The following is a 21,337-nucleotide window of genomic DNA, read 5'->3' as shown; positions in this document are numbered from 1 at the left end:
TATATTATTATCAGGCATTATTGCTGATTATTTATTTATTGCATGGTATTTGCTTTTTATGTGTTTATCTTGGCTTTTATTTCGTACAACAGTACACTTCAATGTGTTGAAAAGGTCACGTGAAATTCATTTTTGTATCTGATTATTTAGTTTTGAAAAGTTTTTATTAGCGCACTTATTTCTGTATATATTTATTTCAAACATGTTTGTTACTGCCACGTCTACGAAAGATTAATCAACATCTAAAATTATCTAACTCATACAGTAAAATGGTGTTGTGCAAAAAAAAAGAGTAAATAAAACATTACAGTTGCCGTTTTTTGATCACTACACCTACCTAATAAAATGCAATATAAGGCAAGCAAAACATCACATGTACCAAAAAATTATACCAATGTAGCGACCTGAAGACTCAAGCTGGCAGATGATTTTTATAGAACATTGAACACCATTAAAATAAAATGCAATATAGTTTGCACCACTTCTGTTGTGAATTAGACTTTTTTGGCTCCCTCTTGTGGTCACTAGTGATATGACTCTGGGATTGTCTTTCTTCAGTTTTGGCACCCACCTGGGTCGTGAGTCCAGGGGTGTTGCTATATAAACTTCTTGAATTCTCAGTCTGGTGCCTGGCATCGTTGTAATCAGTTCCTTTCTGTTTGCTCCTGTCTGCTGGTCCTGGATCTTGCAAAATTAAGCTAAGTCCTGCTTCTTTGTTTTTTGGTTATTTGCATAGCTCTTATTTTTTGTCCAGCTTGTACTAAATGTGATTCCTGATTTTGCTGGAAGCTCTAGGGGGCTGGTATTCTCCCCCCGGGCCGTTAGACGGTTCGGGGGTTCTTGAATATCCAGCGTGGGAATTTTGATAGGGTTTTTGCTGACCGTATAAGTCATCTTACTATATTCTGCTATTAGTCAGTGGGCCTCTCTTTGCTAAATATCTAGTTCATTCTTACGTTTGTCTTTTCTCCTTACCTCACCGTTATTATTTGTTGGGGGCTTGTATCCAACTTTTGGGGTCTTTTCTCTGGAGGCAAGAAAGGTCTATCTTTTCCCTTCTAGGGTTAGTTAGTTCTCCGGCTGGCGCGAGACGTCTAGAACCAACGTAGGCACGTTCCCCGGCTGCTGCTATTTGTGGTGCTAGGTTTAGATATACGGTCAGCCCAGTTACCACTGCCCTATGAGCTGGTTTTTTGTGTTTGCAGACTTGGTAATTACTTCTGAGACCCTCTGCCATTGGGGTCATAACAGTATGCCAGGCCAAAGTTGAATGTTTAATGCATTGCAGAAGTGGGATAATAAGAAAGGAAATTCTGAGGTTTTTTTTTTTTTTTTTTTCCTCTCTTTCTTTCTCCCCTTTACCTCTGAGTGGCTTGAGCTTGCTGCAGACATGAATGTCCAGACCTTGATTACAAGTGTAGATCAGCTTACTGCTCGTGTGCAGGGCATACAAGATTTTGTTACCAGTAGTCCAATGTCTGAACCTAAAATACCTATTCCTGAACTGTTCACTGGAGACCGATTTAAGTTTAGGAATTTTAGGAATAATTGTAAATTGTTTCTATCTCTGAGACCCCGTTCATCTGGAGACTCAGCTCAGCAAGTTAAAATTGTTATCTCTTTCTTACGGGGCGACCCTCAGGATTGGGCCTTCTCGCTAGCGCCAGGAGATCCGGCATTGGCAAATATTGATGCGTTTTTTCTGGCGCTCGGATTGCTTTACGAGGAACCCAATCTTGAAGTTCAGGCAGAAAAAGCCTTGCTGGCTATTTCTCAGGGCCAGGATGAAGCTGAAGTGTATTGCCAAAAATTTCGGAAATGGTCCGTGCTTACTCAGTGGAATGAGTGTGCTCTGGCCGCAAATTTCAGAAATGGCCTTTCTGAAGCCATTAAGAATGTGATGGTGGGTTTCCCCATTCCTACAAGACTGAATGATTAAATGGCGCTGGCTATTCAAATTGACCGGCGTTTGCGGGAGCGCAAAGCCGCTAATTCTCTGGTGGTGTTGTCTGAACAAACACCTGATTTAATGCAATGTGGTAGAATTCAGACTAGAAATGAACGGAAAAATCATAGACGTCAGAATGGGTTGTGTTTTTACTGTGGTGATTCAACACATGTTATATCAGCATGCTCTAAACGCCCAACAAGGGTTGTTAGTCCTGTCGCCATTGGTAATTTGCAACCTAAATTTATTTTGTCTGTGACTTTAATTGTCCTCCTACCCTGTTATGGCGTTTGTGGATTCAGGTGCTGCCCTGAGTCTTATGGATCTGTCATTTGCCAAGCGCTGTGGTTTTGTTCTTGAGCCGTTGGTAAATCCTATCCCTCTTAGAGGTATTGACGCTACGCCATTGGCGGAAAATAAACCGCAGTTTTGGACACAGGTAACCATGTGCATGACTCCTGAACATCGGGAGGTGATTTGTTTTCTTGTTCTGCATAAAATGCATGATTTGGTCGTTTTGGGTCTGCCATGGTTACAGACCCATAATCCAGTCTTGGATTGGAAGGCAATGTCTGTGTCAAGTTGGGGCTGTCAGGGAATTCATGGTGATTCCCCACTGGTGTCTATTGCTTCCTCTACTCCTTCGGAAGTTCCTGAGTATTTGTCTGATTATCAGGATGTATTCAGCAAGTCCAGGTCCAGTGCTCTTCCTCCTCATAGGGACTGTGACAGTGCTATAGATTTGATTCCAGGTAGTAAATTTCCTAAGGGAAGATTATTTAATCTGTCTGTACCTGAGCATACCGCAATGCGTTCGTATATCAAGGAGTCTCTGGAGAAGGGGCATATCCGTCCATCCTCTTCCCCTCTTGGTGCGGGATTCTTTTTTGTGGCCAAGAAGGACGGATCTTTCAGACCTTGTATTGACTATCGGCTTCTGAATAAAATCACTGTTAAATTTCAGTATCCTTTGCCTCTGTTGTCGGACTTGTTTGCCCGGATTAAAGGTGCCAAGTGGTTCACCAAGATAGATCTTCGTGGTGCGTACAACCTTGTGCGCATTAAGCAAGGAGATGAATGGAAAACTGCATTTAATACGCCCGAAGGTCATTTTGAGTACTTGGTGATGCCTTTTGGGCTCTCCAATGCTCCTTCAGTGTTTCAGTCCTTTATGCATGATATTTTCCGGAAGTATCTGGATAAATTTATGATTGTTTATCTGGATGATATTCTGGTTTTTTCTGATGATTGGGACTCGCATGTAGAGCAGGTCAGGATGGTGTTTCAGGTTTTGCGTGAGAATGCTTTGTTTGTTAAGGGCTCAAAGTGTCTCTTTGGAGTACAGAAGGTTCCCTTTTTGGGTTTTATTTTTTTCCCTTCTGCGGTGGAGATGGACCCAGTCAAGGTCCGAGCTATTCATGATTGGACTCAACCCACGTCAGTTAAGAGTCTTCAGAAGTTCTTGGGTTTTGCTAACTTCTACCGTCGTTTTATCGCTAATTTTTCTAGCGTTGTTAAACCTTTGACGGATATGACCAAGAAAGGTTCTGATGTTGCTAACTGGGCTCCTGCAGCCGTGGAGGCTTTCCAGGAGTTGAAGCGCCGGTTTACTTCGGCGCCTGTTTTGTGCCAGCCTGATGTCTCACTTCCCTTTCAGGTTGAAGTGGATGCTTCTGAGATTGGGGCAGGGGCCGTTTTGTCGCAGAGAGGCCCTGGTTGCTCTGTAATGAGACCATGTGCTTTTTTCTCTAGGAAGTTTTCGCCTGCTGAGCGGAATTATGATGTTGGCAATCGGGAGTTGTTGGCCATGAAGTGGGCATTTGAGGAGTGGCGTCATTGGCTCGAGGGTGCTAAGCATCGTGTGATGGTCTTGACTGATCACAAAAATCTGATGTATCTCGAGTCTGCTAAACGCCTGAATCCTAGACAGGCCCGTTGGTCATTGTTTTTCTCCCGTTTTGACTTTGTGGTCTCGTATTTACCAGGTTCAAAGAATGTGAAGGCTGATGCTCTTTCAAGGAGCTTTGTGCCGGACTCTCCTGGAGTCGCAGAACCAGTTGGTATTCTTAAAGAGGGAGTTATCTTGTCAGCCATTTCTCCGGATTTGCGACGTGTGTTGCAGAGATTTCAGGCTGGTAGACCTGACTCTTGTCCACCTGACAGACTGTTTGTTCCTGATAAGTGGACCAGCAGAGTCATTTCCGAGGTTCATTCCTCGGTGTTGGCAGGGCATCCGGGAATTTTTGGCACCAGAGATTTGGTGGCTAGGTCCTTTTGGTGGCCTTCCTTGTCACGGGATGTGCGGTCATTTGTGCAGTCCTGTGGGACTTGTGCTCGAGCTAAGCCTTGCTGTTCTCGTGCCAGCGGGTTGCTCTTGCCCTTGCCTGTCCCGAAGAGGCCTTGGACACACATTTCCATGGATTTCATTTCAGATCTTCCGGTGTCTCAGGGCATGTCTGTCATCTGGGTGGTATGTGATCGCTTTTCCAAGATGGTCCATTTGGTATCTTTGCCTAAGCTGCCTTCCTCTTCCGATCTGGTTCCTTTGTTCTTTCAGAATGTGGTTCGTTTACACGGCATTCCTGAGAATATTGTGTCTGACAGAGGATCCCAGTTTGTTTCCAGGTTCTGGCGATCCTTTTGTGCTAAGATGGGCATTGATTTGTCGTTTTCGTCTGCCTTTCATCCTCAGACTAATGGACAAACGGAGCGAACTAATCAGACTCTGGAGGCTTATTTGAGGTGTTTTGTTTCTGCAGATCAGGATGATTGGGTGACCTTCTTGCCGTTGGCTGAGTTTGCCCTTAATAATCGGGCTAGTTCCGCTACTTTGGTTTCGCCATTTTTTTGCAACTCTGGTTTCCATCCTCGTTTTTCCTCGGGACATGTGGAGCCTTCTGACTGTCCTGGGGTGGATTCTGTGGTGGATAGGTTGCAGCAGATTTGGAATCATGTGGTGGACAACTTAAAGTTGTCACAGGAGAAGGCTCAGCGTTTTGCCAACCGCCGCCGCGGTGTGGGTCCCCGACTTCGTGTTGGTGATTTGGTATGGCTGTCTTCTCGATTTGTTCCTATGAAGGTCTCCTCTCCTAAATTTAAGCCTCGCTTCATCGGTCCTTACAAGATATTGGAAATCCTTAATCCTGTGTCCTTTCGCTTGGATCTTCCGGTGTCGTTTGCCATTCACAACGTGTTCCATAGGTCTTTGTTGCGGCGGTACATTGTACCTGTGGTTCCTTCTGTTGAGCCTCCTGCTCCGGTGTTGGTTGAGGGCGAGTTGGAGTACGTAGTGGAGAAGATCTTGGATTCTCGTCTCTCCAGGCGGAGGCTTCAGTATCTGGTCAAGTGGAAGGGCTATGGTCAGGAGGATAATTCCTGGGTGGTTGCCTCTGATGTGCATGCAGCCGATTTAGTTCGTGCCTTTCACGCTGCTCATCCTGATCGCCCTGGTGGTCTTGGTGAGGGTTCGGTGACCCCTCCTTAAAGGGGGGTACTGTTGTGAATTAGACTTTTTTGGCTCCCTCTTGTGTTCACTAGTGATATGACTCTGGGATTGTCTTTCTTCAGTTTTGGCACCCACCTGGGTCGTGAGTCCAGGGGTGTTGCTATATAAACTTCTTGAATTCTCAGTCTGGTGCCTGGCATCGTTGTAATCAGTTCCTTTCTGTTTGCTCCTGTCTGCTGGTCCTGGATCTTGCAAAATTAAGCTAAGTCCTGCTTCTTTGTTTTTTGGTTATTTGCATAGCTCTTATTTTTTGTCCAGCTTGTACTAAATGTGATTCCTGATTTTGCTGGAAGCTCTAGGGGGCTGGTATTCTCCCCCCGGGCCGTTAGACGGTTCGGGGGTTCTTGAATATCCAGCGTGGGAATTTTGATAGGGTTTTTGCTGACCGTATAAGTCATCTTACTATATTCTGCTATTAGTCAGTGGGCCTCTCTTTGCTAAATATCTAGTTCATTCTTACGTTTGTCTTTTCTCCTTACCTCACCGTTATTATTTGTTGGGGGCTTGTATCCAACTTTTGGGGTCTTTTCTCTGGAGGCAAGAAAGGTCTATCTTTTCCCTTCTAGGGTTAGTTAGTTCTCCGGCTGGCGCGAGACGTCTAGAACCAACGTAGGCACGTTCCCCGGCTGCTGCTATTTGTGGTGCTAGGTTTAGATATACGGTCAGCCCAGTTACCACTGCCCTATGAGCTGGTTTTTTGTGTTTGCAGACTTGGTAATTACTTCTGAGACCCTCTGCCATTGGGGTCATAACACACTTCATCGCACCTGGAATTTTTGTCATGTTTTTCATTAACTTACTGCACAATCTGGAACCTCAGTGTCTGCTGCCACCCTATCGTGCTGCAATCACTGCATGGTTTTCTCTCCGGGAATCTGGTGGCAGTCGGTGACATCTTTCACTTTCTGCCATGTCCAGATAGTGTAGTCAATGTGCCTTTAACTTTGAAAGTGCAAATTCTCAAGTCTTTTACAGCCTCTAACAGGTTTTCCTCCAAGATTGTCCTGTATGTAGCTCCATCCATCATCCCCTTAACTCTGACCAGCTTCCCTACCTATGCTTAAGAAAAGCCTTCCCACAGCATGATGTTGCCACCACCATGTGTGACAGTGGGGGTGGTGTTTTGAAGGTGATGTGTAGTGGTAGTTTCCCGCCACACATAGTGTTTTACATTTAGCCCCAAAAAGTTCTACTTTTGTTTCATCTGACCAGAGCACCTTCTTCCACATGCCATGTAGGGGACACAGGATGAGGAAGAATGTGCTCATGAGGAATGGGGTAAAATGTCTTAGGAACGGCTTTAGAATCTAGTGTCTATTTTTTATGCATGATGGTTTAAGCAGGTTATAACAGCTAGATGAGCTATACTAAGTACTAAAGATGCTAGTCATGAAATGATTAAATTATTCTGAGACTTCAGTGATTATTAAAAGTGTAATTTTGTGACAAATTTGGACTTATATCAGTTGTGTTGAGCTATTTAATTTTTTTGTTTGATTGGTTGGTTGGTTGATTGGCAAACAGCAGAACGTTTTTTGCTAGTAAACCTAATTTGCAATAATTTTGATTGCAACTCTATGTAATAAAAGAAATGGTGTCATTCAAAACTTCATCTCATCCTGCAAAAAACAAGCCCTCATATGGTTATGTTGACCTAAGAATAAATACTTTCGACTCTTGGAACCAGGGAAGGAAAAAGCAAAAGTACATAAACAACAATTGACCAGGGCAAGAAATTGGTTAAGTGAGGATTATCAGCCTTAATCAGCTTACCTATTTCTGTACTTCTGTAGGCATATCTATATTCGCCAAATAATAATATCTTGTAAATAAACTACATTAGTTAGCGTGCACTGATCTAAACTAGATGGATTATATAAAATACAGTCCTGCTCATCGTTATTGGCACCCTTTCATTTTTTTCATAGACTGTACAATATCTTCAGAAACAAATAGAATTACAGTGGGGGAAAAAAAACTATTTAGTCAGCCACCAATTGTGCAAGTTCAGCCACTTAAAAAGATGAGAGCGCCCTGTAATTTACATCACAGGTAGACCACAACTATGAGAGTCAAAATGTGAAAACAAACCAAGAAAATAATTTTGTCTGATTTGGCAAGATTTATTTTTCAAATTATGGTGGAAAATAAGTATTTGGTCATTAACAACAGTTCATCTCAATATTTTTTTATATATCCTTTGTTGGCAATGACAGTGGTCAAACGTTTTCTATAAGTCTCCATAAGGTTGGCACAAACTGTTGGTGGTATGTTGGCCCATTCTTCCATGCAGATCTCCTTTAGAGCAGTGACGTCCACAACCTCAAACAGTCACACTCCAAACTCCACTATGGCGAAGACCAAAGAACTGTCGAAGGACACCAGAAACAAAATTGCAGCCCTGCACCAGGCTGGGAAGACTGAATCAGCAACAGGCAAGCAGCTTGGTATGATGAAATCAACTGTGGGAGCAATACTAAGAAAATGAGACACATGCAAGACCACTGATAATCTCCCTTGATCTGGGGCTCCATGCAAGATCTCACCCCGTGGGGTCAAAATGATCACAAGAACAGTGAGCAAAAATCCCAGAACAACACGGTGGGACCTAGTGAATGACCTGCATAGAGCTGAGACCAAACAAAGGCTACCATCAGTAACACACTACTCCGCCAGGGACTCAGATCCTGCAGTGCCAGACATGTCCCCCTGATTAAGCCAGTACATGTCCAGGCCCGTCTGAAGTTTGCTAGAGAGCATTTGGATTATCCACAAGAGTATTGGGAGAATGTCATATGGTCTGATGAAACCAAAGTAGAACTGTTTGGTAGAAACAAAGCTTGTTGTGTTTGGAGGAGACAGAATGCTGAGTTGCATCGTAAGAACACCATACCTACTGTGAAGCATGGGGGTGGCAACATCATGCTTTGGGGCTGTTTCTCTGCAAAGGGACCAGGACGAATGATCCGTGTACATGAAAGAATGAAAGGGGCCATGTATCGTGGGATTTTGAGTGCAAACCTCCTTCCATCAGCAAGGGCATTGAGGATGAAACATGGATGGGTCTTTCGGCATGATAATGATCCCAAGCACACCGCCAGGGCAATGAAGGAGTGGCTTTGTAAGAAGCCTATGAAGGTCCTGGAGTGGCCTAGCCAGTCTTCAGATCTCAACCCCATAGAAAACCTTTGGAGGGAGTTGAAAGTCCGTGTTGCCCAGCGGCAGGCCCAAAACATCACTGCTCTAGAGGAGATCTGCATGGAGGAATGGGCCAACATACCACCAACAGTGTGTGCCAACCTTGTGAAGACTTACAGAAAACGTTTGACCGCTGTAATTGCCAACAAAGGATATATAACAAAATGTTGAGATGAACTTTTGTTAATGACAAAATACTTATTTTCCACCATAATTTAAAAAATAAATCTTGCCAAATCAGACAAGGTGATTTTCTGGATTTGTTTTCTTAATTCTGACTCTCATTGCTGTGGTCTATCTTTGATGTCAGTTACAGGCCTCTCTCATCTTTTTAAGTGGGAGAACTTGCACAATTGGTGGCTGACTAAATTCTTTTTTTTCCCACTGTATGTACTATAGTTATATCCTCAGGATTTTTTAATTAGTGGTCCAAAGTAATACAACAATAAAACATTGTTGCAGTTTCAAAGAAGAAATAGATTATACAGCGTGTGCAGCAATAAAGTCACCCCTAATTAATACCTGGTTGCACACCCTTTGGAATTGATGACAGACTCCAAATGTTTCTTGAAGCCATCTACAAGGTTCTTGGACTTCTCAGCTGGTATTTTCTCCCACTCTTCCTTCGCAGTTTGTTGAAGTTCTTGAATGTTTGCAGGGTTCTTTTTCCCAATGGCAGATTTCAGCTCACCCCAAAGATTTTCAATGGGATTGAGGTCAAGACTTATTGCTGACCATTTTAAAAGCGTCCATTATTTCTTTTTCAACCATTCCTGTGTACTTTTGGATGTGTTCTTTTTGTCATTGTCTTGCACATGATCTGCGACTCTAACCAAGTTTTCTTACACTGGGTAGGACATTTCACTCCTCTAAAATCTCTTGATAATTCCCTGAATTAATGATTCTTGTGATAAGGTCAAGGCCTCCAGTACCAGATGCAGCAAAGCAACCCCACAGCATTATAGATCCTCCACCATGCTTAACTGTTTGTAGGGTGTTCTTTTGGTTATAAGCTTTGTTGCGCCATCTGTAAACAAACTGTTGCTTTGCATTGCAAAAAGCTCTATTTTTGTTTCATATGTCCATAGAGCATTTTCCCAGGATTGTGCTTTGTCAAGGTACTCCATCAAAGATCAGTCACTCCTTTTTATGTCTTTTCTTCAGCAATGGTTTCTTCCTTGGCCTTTGCCCATAAAGCTCTGCTTGGATTATTGTGCAGAGTATGGTACTTGTTGAAACCATGACCCTAGACTGTTCCAAGTTGGCTTTCAGATCTTTTGGTGTTTAACGTGGTGTTTTTTCCACCATTTGCACCAACCTTTGAAGACATCTCTTGTCAATTTTCTTCTTTTCCTCACGACCAGAGAGGTTCTTGACAGTATCATGCTTGGCAAGCTTCTTAATAACATTGCACACTGTTGGAACTGGGATACAAAGATCTTTTGAAGATGGCCTTATACCCTTTGGAAGTCTTGTGTTTGCTAATAACAACAGTTGTGATGTCCTCAGATAGCTACTTTGTCTTCACCATTGTGACAAAGGAACAGGGCCTACCATGTGGCTTTTTAAAACATGGAAGTCATCATTCATTGGCTAATTCATGTCACATGGGCACCGACAATTAATCACAGTTGATTCTGTTTTGTGATTTACCACAGACGAGAATGTGTTTCCATACTAATTTAATGTAAAGGGGCCAATACCAGTACACAGCAAGCTTTAGGTTTTTCTATTTTTCCTTCGCATTGTTTTTTGTTTTAATTTATTGTTTATCATTTGCTCTTTTGTATTTAACATGAGCGATCTATAAAAAAAAAAAAGTTTCACTTGATTATTTTTTTCAGGAGATATTCCACATTATCATTGGTGACAATAACGATGAGCAGGACTGTGGATGTTCTCCAGCAGAAAAATGTCTCCCTAGAGCAAACATGTATACCAATGTACTGAGTAGAAAAGCAAAATGAGCAATTCTAAGAACACAGTGCTATACAATATGACGATTGCAATATATTAAGATGATAAAAAGTTTGATGGGAAGAGGAGGAGGAGTGCTCCTTTAAGTTTGTACCACCTGTATCTACACCTGCTAGTATACCCTTAAGAGAAGTATGCTGAGAGCTGTTTAACAAGAATGTTATCACCCATCATCACTCAGAATTATACAGAGATTATATTGCTGATATTTTTCTGTACCTGGAGTATACATTTAAAAGTTAATATGTTGCTGTTTAGAAATGAGTATACCACAGTACCCCCTTTTAAAATTAATATGTAGAACTTCCATCTAGTGCCATGATGTCATTGCACCTGGTTTCATCATAGATAAGACACTGACAGCGAGGCGGTGGGGTGATCATAACTTCGAGCAGTGCTGCTATGCTCATTTGTAACCAAGATTGAACGCTGATGCAATTCAATATATTAGCAGCGCTCCCTGTTGGCAGGATATCTGGTTAAGGGAGGGTGACCCATCAAAACCATGGATGAATCCCTAACTGTGTGAGATGCCATAAGTCAGAGCTCTTAAGGTACCTTCACACTAAGCGACGCTGCAGCGATACAGACAACGATGCCGATCGCTGCAGCGTCGCTGTTTAGTCGCTGTGTGGTCGCTGGAGAGCTGTCACACAGACGGCTCTCCAGCGACCAACGATGCCGAAGTCCCCTGGTAACCAGGGTAAACATCGGGTTACTAAGCGCAGGGCCGCGCTTAGTAACCCGATGTTTACCCTGGTTACCATTGTAAAAGTAAAAAAAAAAACACATACTCACATTCCGGTGCCCGGTGTCCGCTTCCCTGCACTCCTCCTGCATCCTGTGTCAGAGCCGAACATCTCCGGCATCTCCCACAGAGCAGAGCGGTGACGTCACCGCTCTGCTTTACCCCTAAAATGTAACTTTTAATATTCTTAGGTAAAATTACCTAAGTAGTTAATCTTAACAATGGAATCTTAACAACACTCAAAGGATAGAGGTAAATCTGGTGAGGAGGGTGATCTTTCCCTTACTCACCCTACTTTACCGGGGAGGTTGGCACCAGGGCCGGCGTTAGGGGCAGGCAGACTAGGCAGCTGCCTGGGGCCCCCACTGCCCTAGGGGCCCCCAGCCAGGGGCAGACATACTGTTGATGGCACTGCTCCAGGGCCCAGAGGTGGAGGGGGGCCCCTGCAGGCAGGCCCGGTATCATGCAGGGTCGGGCCCCTCTCACTCCCTCCTGTAATCATGGAATACCGAGTGCCGGGGAGAGAGTGGGGCGCGAAGTGCAGGAGATCAAAAAGGGGGCGTGTCATGCAGGGAGAGACGCTGGCCAATGAACGCTTTCCTTACCTCACAGTGACCAGACTGAGGAGAGCGCTCACTGGCTGCCGTCTGTCCCCCTGCATGGAGCGTCCCACTCGTGAGTACTCGCCTACAGTCAGGGGCCCCGGCTGCACAGCACATAGAGACATCAGTGGAGGAAGAGCAGGACTTAGGCTACGTTCACATTAGCGTTAAGCTAATGTGCGTCGGGTTTGCGTCGGCGACGCAGCAGCGACGCATGCGTCATGCGCCCCCTATACTTAACATGGGGGACGCATGCGTTTTTTATTGTTGCGTTGTGCCACACATGCGTCTTTTTTGCCGCAAGCGTCGGACCAAGAAAACGCAACAAGTTGCATTTTTCTTGCGTCCGATTTTCGGCAAAAACCGACGCATGCGTCGCAAAACGCAGCGTTTTTGCGTGCGTTTTGCCGCGTTTTTGCGTGCGTTGTGCGTTGCGTCGTCGACGCAGCGGCGCACAACGCTAGTGTGAACTTAGCCTTACAGGGGGTCTTCTGCTCCTTCCACTGTTCTGTTCAGAGCAGGCTGCAGTGTCTCCTCACACAGAAGAGATGGGGGAGGAGCGCACTGCAGGGGACCGCACGGCAGCACCAGGGGGCTGATATCGGTCTGCTCTGTGCCCCATCCCCCACAGTGCGGTCTGCAGCCCTCTCCAGCTGAACTATGTGACCTCATCCAGGGCTCATCTGATCACCTATACAAGATTAGTATGTATGTATGTATATGCTTGTATATGTATGTGTGCATCTGTGTGTATCTATGTGTATGTTTCTATCTGTGTGTGTATCTGTATGTATGTACGGTATATGTGTGTATGTATGGTATATTTGTATGGCTGTGTGTGTATGCATGTACAGTATGTGTGTATCTGTATGTGCAATAAATTTGTATGGATATATGGTATATATGTATGTTTATGTGCATGTACATACAGTATATGTGTATGTATATGTGTGTACGGTATGTGTATATACTGTATGTGTGTATGTACGGTACGTGTATGTGTATATGTATGTTCGGTATATGTGTGTATGCATGTAGGGTATATGTATGTATGTACGGTATGTGCATTTAGGTGTGTGTATTTTATATGTATGTACGGTATGTGTGTACTATATGTATATAACTGTATCTGTGTATGTACGGTATATGTGTGTGTATCTGTGTGTATGTACGGTATATGTGTGTACGGCATTTGTGTGAATGTACGGTATATGCATGTGTGTATGTATGGTATGTGTATGTATGATGGTATATGTATGTGTATCTGTTTGTATGTATGATATATGTATGTGTTTGCATATACTGTATTTGTATGTGTATCTGTGTGTATGTATGGTGTATGTATGTGTATTTGTGTGTATGTATGGTATATGTATGTACGGTATGTGTATACTATATGTGTATATAACTGTATGTGTGTATGCATGTAAGGTGTATGTCTGTGTATGTATGTACGGTATGTGTATCTGTGTGTATGTGCGGTGTATGTGTGTATGTATATGGTATAGTTGTATGGCTGTGTGTGTATGCATGTACAGTATGTGTATCTGTGTATGTGCAATAAATTTGTATGGATATGTGGTATATATGTATGTTTATGTGCATGTACATACAGTATATGTGTATGTATATGGGTGTATGGTATGTGTATATACTGTATGTGTGTATGTACGGTACGTGTATGTGTATCTGTATGTTCGGTATATGTGTGTGTATGCATGTAGGGTATATGTATGTATGTATGGTATGTGCATTTAGGTGTGTGTATTTTATATGTATGTACGGTATGTGTGTACTATATGTATATAACTGTATCTGTGTATGTACGGTATATGTGTGTATCTGTGTATGTACGGTATATGTGTGTACGGCATTTGTGTGAATGTACGGTATGTGTATGTATGATGGTATATGTATGTGTATCTGTTTGTATGTATGATATATGTATGTGTTTGCATATACTGTATTTGTATGTGTATCTGTGTGTATGTACGGTGTATGTATGTGTATTTGTGTGTATGTATGGTATATGTATGTACGGTATGTGTATACTATATGTGTATATAACTGTATGTGTGTATGCATATAAGGTGTATGTCTGTGTATGTATGTACGGTATGTGTATCTGTGTGTATGTACGGTGTATGTGTGTATCTGTGTATGTACGGTATATGTGTGTACGGCATTTGTGTGAATGTACGGTATATGCATGTGTGAATGTACGGTATGTGTATGTATGATGGTATATGTATGTGTATCTGTTTGTATGTATGATATATGTATGTGTTTGCATATACTGTATTTGTATGTGTATCTGTGTGTATGTACGGTGTATGTATGTGTATTTGTGTGTATGTATGGTATATGTATGTACGGTATGTGTATACTATATGTGTATATAACTGTATGTGTGTATGCATATAAGGTGTATGTCTGTGTATGTATGTACGGTATGTGTATCTGTGTGTATGTACGGTGTATGTATGTGCAGTATATGCCAGAACAAAAATCATTGTTCTCATCAGCACATCGCCCAGTTAAAACTGCAGATATTCTGCTAAGATGATACTGTATGGGGACAGATTGATTTACTAGTGATCATTCCCCTCTTTGCAAATCCCTTCACTGGCTCCCAATTTCTCAGCGTATCCAGTTTAAATTACTAACACTGACCTACAAAGCCATCCATAATCTTTCTCCTCCGTATATTTCCACACTAATCTCTCAATATCTTCCCTCACGTAATCTCCGGTCCTCCCAAGACCTCCTTTCCTCCACGCTTATTCGCTCCTCACCCAATCGCATCCAAGACTTCTCCCGAATATCACCCATCCTCTGGAATTCAGTGCCCCAACACATCCGGTTATCCACTACTTTTGGATCCTTCAAAAGAAACCTGAAAACCCATCTCTTCAAAGAAGCTTACAACCTGTAAAGACCACACGGCCACCTCAACACCACTGGAGCTACTGCAACCCTTGACCTACTGTCTCCTTCCCCATAATCCTGTAGAATGTAAGCCCGCAAGGGGCCAGGTCCTCTTCCCTCTGTATCAGTCTGTCATTGTTAGTTTTGTTTACTGTAAGTGATATTTGTATTTTGATGTAACCCCTTCTCATGTACAGCACCATGGAATTAATGGTGCTATATAAATAAACAATAATAATAATAATAATAATAATTCTGTCCCCAGCCAGTGTAAAGAGGCTGGAAACAAGTGGCGAATGACTTCAATATTGTTGATCACGCACGTTTAGTGGCCTGAAATCAGCGCATGTAGCTACAACCAAAATGTTTCTGTTGGTGCAGTATGTTAGCATTTGGGGCCCCATTTTAAACTTTTGCCTAGGGCCCCACTTTGCCTAAAACCGGCCCTGGTTGGCACCCTAAGTTCGATATGGCGCCCCCACTCAACGATGGCTCTCCCTTAGGACCCTAAAGGGAACTAACAAAGAAACACCAACACCAATATTATCTAAAATGCTAATGTGCTTAGAAGTGCTTAATCAGAAGGCCTGCATAAAAATATTCTTCTTGAGTTGATATACCAAATTGATTCAGGGTTATTCTCTATGCAGACCCTAATAGTTCATAAATGAGGTGCATTTGTGAGCATTACCATAGACTGAGAAGAAGACCTATTTCTCTAATTTAAACAATAGTTGTTATATAGTTAATACCATACTCTCATGGGTTAACCCTCTATCAAATATAGCTAAGGTTATTGAAGAGTTTGTCTGCCAAATGACACAATTATGTCTAAATGACACAATTATGCTCCAATAATAAATACACCTCCTAATCATGTATCAGAACAATGCAGGAAATCAATAAATCCATAGATTGACAGTGGTCACAAAAATAGAATTTCAAGATGTACTCATCCGATTAATTGCCAATCCCGACGAGTTTCCCCCAGGAAAGTAGGCCAGGGTTCATCAGGGGAAAGAAAAGGGCTTCTCCCGACAAGAGGCAGCTACAGTGAGCCGCGTCTCGTCCTGACCGCTCCTAATGAAGGGTTACCTGTGTCTCCCCGCGTTCCTGTTTAAATATTCACTGCCACCATAGAAAGCATGCACCCAGATCGGATGTGGCGTATCGTTGATCCGATAACGTCACCGGACTTCTGGCGGATGAGATGCATATGCGTTTCAGCCGGAAAGCAGTCTATTCGTCTGGGAGGATACTGGGAGTGGCGCTATAAGATCATACAGCGAGACGCTATGCGTTCCACCGTGCGCAGCCGCATAAGTCAAAAGTGGTCTATATCCTCACTATAATGCCAAAAGGTTTCCGGAACATTAAATAGGTGGAACGGTAATGTGTTCTAGCTGGGGTTAGCCTGTATAGAGGCCTGAGAGAGAGAAATTGAAGGCAGCATATAAAGTATTTGACTGTCAACAGCAGGAAATATCAGGACCCGAAAGGAGCACAACGTGGGGTATAATACACCGCTGTTTAGATTATCATTATTAATTGTTTAGTTTAAATGGGCCATATCATCAATGATTAAACTAGATAACAAAGGTAAAGCGGTGACACAGTATTAACCCGCCTATGCGAAGGTCTATATTAAATCATTTTGTCCACCACCGTTGGGTCAGTGGGGTTAACTCTGAAAGAACCATATTGATATAGTTCCACTATTAAGAGGAAACTGCACTGTGGTCTTATGAAAGACCTATACAGACCACCAGTTATTTCTCATCATTTTAGACCTTATGAATACAAATCTATATAAAATAAAACTCAGACATTTCTAGACAGCTATTAAGTCTCCTCTTAGCCTTTGTTTTTGCAAACTAAACATTCCCAGTGTCACGGGTGTGTCAGATGCAGCAGACAGTCACTCTGCATCTGGTTGCAGAAGGTCTCTGTGTTTAGCATTGCAGATGCCTTCTTAATCCTTCTGACTTTTGGACCTAGTGGCAACCTTGCTCTGGCTCTAATTGACACACCTGGACCTGGGTGTTTATAGACTCTCAGTCTTCTTCAGGGAGCCGCTGGTGATATTCAAATTTTCCTTTGTGAAGGCTTGCTTCTTCTATGGTGCTCTTGGAAGACGTTTGATGTTACCCCTCTGGAGTCTGCTCAAGTTGAGTTTCTCTTCCCTTGTTTGTCTCCCTTCTTGTCTTTAGTGCACAGTGGGGACTGACCAGTGCCAATCTCCCCCTTCCCTTTTCAAAGCCTAGTTCTAGGGAAATTCAGGGCTTAGGTTTCCCTCATCCCTTCGTGTTGCACTTAGTCTTCCCACACTGTGTGTGACACCCAGATCCTTTAACCGTTCCTCGTAGGACATACTTTGCAGTCATCTCATAATCCTGGTAGCTCTACTATTAACTTGCTCCAGTTTTTCAATGTCTTTTTAAAACTGTGGTGATCATAACTGGACACAGTATTCCAGATGAAGCCTGACCAAGGAATAGGTTGAGATATTTTAAGATAATATTTCTCAGATTTTCCGATATGTATTTTCCTTCTAGCATCAGCTACTCACAAATTGGCTTAAAGTTAATCCTACTTTTAGGCCTCGCTCACACTGGTGTATAACACGGCCAAATGCTCTCTGATGTTTACTCACAGAATGTGCTACGATTTTCACATCCGAGCGAATCGGATCACAGTAAGATGACACTAGGATGAAACTCTTATCAGAGTTTGATCTGAGTGTCATTTACATAATCGAGCCGATTCTCTTCAAGGAGGGAAACTATGCTCCTGTGATGCTGACCTTAAACTGATAATTTCCTGCTGATAAAACACTAATTTTATCAAAACTATGGCAAGCAGGCCAGTAGTGACACATCTATGGAATCAGGGTATCTGTCCCAACATCATGCTGCTCTTGGATTACATAGAAAAAAGTTGCTGGCAGATTTGCTTTAAAGCAAACACTTGCAGAAACTGTGGTAATTGGATGTATACTTTCACTGGGTTAATTCTTTTGTTCTTCCTTTGACATTATCAGCTTGCTGCTGTTATGTCTGATTATGGTTACATTACCTGTATTGTATAGTATAATGTAGTAAAGTATACACCACCTTTCAAATTATTATGTAAATTGAATTTACGTGTCATAAAGGTGTACTTTTTTTCTTTTACACATAACCTCCTGGATGGTTTGTGACTCAGGGCTGTTTGGATCACTGAAATCGATCTCAAAGTCCTGTCATAATTGATTGCCAGGGGCCAATTAAAGGAAAACTTCTTAAAAATGATGTTCCACATTATTAAGCAGCCACAGGTTTCAAGCAATGTGGGAAAGACAAAGGATCTCTCTGCTGTCGAAAAGCGTCAAGCAGTGCAATGCCTTGGACAAGGTATGAAAACATTAGATATTTCACAAAAATTTCAGTGAGATCATTGTATTGTGAAGAGAATTGTGGCTGTTACAGAGCACAGACAGGTTTGTGCAGATAAAGGTATAATGAGGAAGGTTTCTGCCAGACCAAAAGAGCAGCTGCTAAAATACCATGACAAAGCAGCAAACGGGTATATGGAGTTGCTGGTGCCTCTGGAGTCCTGCGAACTCCAAGGTGTAGGATTCTCCAGAGACTGCATTTGTGCATAAACTTAAAATTCGGCCGCCCTTGAAAAGCACTCACAAGAAGAAACGGCTGAAGTGGCCCAGACAGACATGAAGACTAATTAGAAGACAGTATGGTTTACTGATGAGTGTCGAGCAAACCTGGATGGTCCAGATGGATGGAGTAATGGATGGTTGGTGGATGGCCACCATGTCCCAACAAGGCTGCAATGTCAGGAAGGATGTGGCAGAGTCATGTTTTTGTCAGAATCATGGGGAGAGATCTGGTAGACGCCTTTAAGGTCCCTGAAGGTTTGAAAATGACCCGGGTGTAGTATAGTATAGTATGGTATGGTGTGGTTTATGATACAGAATGAAGAAATAATGTGAGAATAACACAAATAATACATGTCACTATCAAATCTCTTCTTTTGTGATAGATGTGGACTCTTTATTAAAAAAAAAGTGCAGAAGTGCATAAATATTCCCAAACCATACTTATATCTGTCTAGCATTGTATCCTATGAACTTCTGACCCACATGGAAGCACTTCCACAGCTTCCTTTTTTATTGCCAAAATCCAGTATCATAAAGTGATATATGTAGAAATTAACAATAGGGCAAATGTGTAAACCTACTTGGTTTTCATATGCAGGTTATCTGAGGCAAGACATTAAATATTGCTAATGATCTTTAGGGAAGACAAATACTGCCATGCATTCATCTTTCTCACTTCCAGTCCGGGTCATTTTTGACATTTAGAACCAAACAAAGCTTTCATATTTTTGAATATGGGAACTTATTTTGGTGGGAAACGTTTCCACAATTTTCCCTGTGGAATACATTCTGTATATGAGTTTCATTTCTATGCATTTCATTTTGGGAAAAAGTGAAAAAAAGTAAAACATTTCTATTCCTGTTTGTTGTAACTAAAAAACACATTATTTTTTTTATTTTGATTTTATTGAAATCGTAGAATGTAAGTCCGCAAGGGCAGGGTCCTCGCCCCTCTGTATCAGTCTGTAATTGTTTGTTTGATTACTGTAAGTGATATCTGTAATTTGTATGTAACCCATTCTCATGTACAGCACCATGGAATCAATGGTGCTATATAAATAAATAATAATAATAATAATAATAATAATAATAATCTATATATATAACTGTCTAAGGGTCACTTCCGTCTGTCCTTCTGTCTGTCTGTCTGTCACGCATATTCGTTGGTCGCGGCCCCTGTCTGTCATGGAATCCAAGTCGCTGATTGGTCTCACCAGCTGCCTGTCATGGCTGCCGCGACCAATCAGCGACGGCCACAGTCCAATTAGTCCCTCCCTACTCTCTTGCAGTCAGTGCCCGGCGCCCGCTCCATACTCCCCGCAGTCACCGCTCACACAGGGTTAAGGCCGGCGGTAACGGACCGCCTTATGCCGCGGGTAACTCACTCCGTTACCGCCGCTATTAACCCTGTGTGACCAAGTTTTTACTATTGATGCTGCCTATGCAGCGTCAATAGTAAAAACATCTAAAGTTAAAAATAATAATTAAAAAAAAAATCATTATATACTCACCTTCCGCCGCCTTTCCCGCTGCTCGCGACGCTCCGGTGACCGCTCCATGCAAGCGGCAGGTTCCGGTGCTAAGGATGGTATGCGACAAGGACCTGCCATGAAGTCATGGTCATGTGACCGCGACGTCATCACAAGTCCTGCGCGCCTGCGTGAGAAGGACCTGCCATGACGTCACGGTCATGTGACCGCGACGTCATCACACCCTGGGACTGGAAGCTGCCGCCTGCACCGCACACAGGCAACAGAACTACAGGGGGCCCTCGGAAGGTGAGTATATGTTTATTTTTTATTTTTTAACCCGTGACATACGTGGCTGGGCAATATACTATGTAGCTGGGCAATATACTACGTGACTGGACAATATACTAAGTGGCTCTGTGCTGTATACTACGTCACTGTGCAATATACTACGTGGCTGGGCAATATACTACGTGGCTCTGTGCTGCATACTACATCACTGGGCAATATAATACGTGGCTGGGCAATATACTACGTGGCTGGGCAATATACTACGTGGCTGGGCAATATACTACGTGGGCTGTGCAATATACTACGTGGCTGGGCAATATACTACGACGCTGTGCAATATACTACGTGGCTGGGCAATATACTACGTGGCACTGTGCTGTATACTACGTCACTGGGCAATATACTACGTGGCTGGGCAATATACTACGTGGCTGGGCAATATACTACGTGGCTGGGCAATTAACTACGTGGGCTGGGCAATATACTACGTGGACATGCATGTTCTAGAATACCCGATGCGTTAGAATCGGGCCACCATCTAGTAATATATATTTATATATAAATATATATATATACACAATATATATATATAATTTTATATATATATATTTATATTACTGTATATAAGTTTTAGGCAGATGTGGTTTATTTTTATCAGTGTTATTTGTATTTATTTTTATCTATTAAAGAATGCAACGTGAATAAAAAAAAAGAGAAATAGAGAAATTATAAATCAAATTAATATTTGGTTGTCACGATATGATATGAAATATCATATAAGTTTAGTTGCTCTTCAGCCCATGCTTTGGGCTAAACCCCCCTTCTCTAGCTGGTTCTCCTTGTTTCTTTGTGTGCTTCGGAATGTATGTTAGAAGGTGGTTTTATGGCCCTGGTGTCATAAATTCCAGGCTCGAGGAAAGTTACTCGCCCCCTCCAAACTCTTCTCCAGCTATAACTGGATTAGAAACTTCCAGAAATCCATGAAAGTCCTTTGTTCTGTTTTTGTAAGATATTAG

This window comes from Ranitomeya variabilis, chromosome 2, assembly GCF_051348905.1.
Source record: "Ranitomeya variabilis isolate aRanVar5 chromosome 2, aRanVar5.hap1, whole genome shotgun sequence".
Classification (NCBI taxonomy): Eukaryota; Metazoa; Chordata; class Amphibia; order Anura; family Dendrobatidae; genus Ranitomeya; species Ranitomeya variabilis.
The sequence above is the reverse complement of the archived record's forward strand: the minus strand, read 5'-3'. Positions refer to the sequence as shown.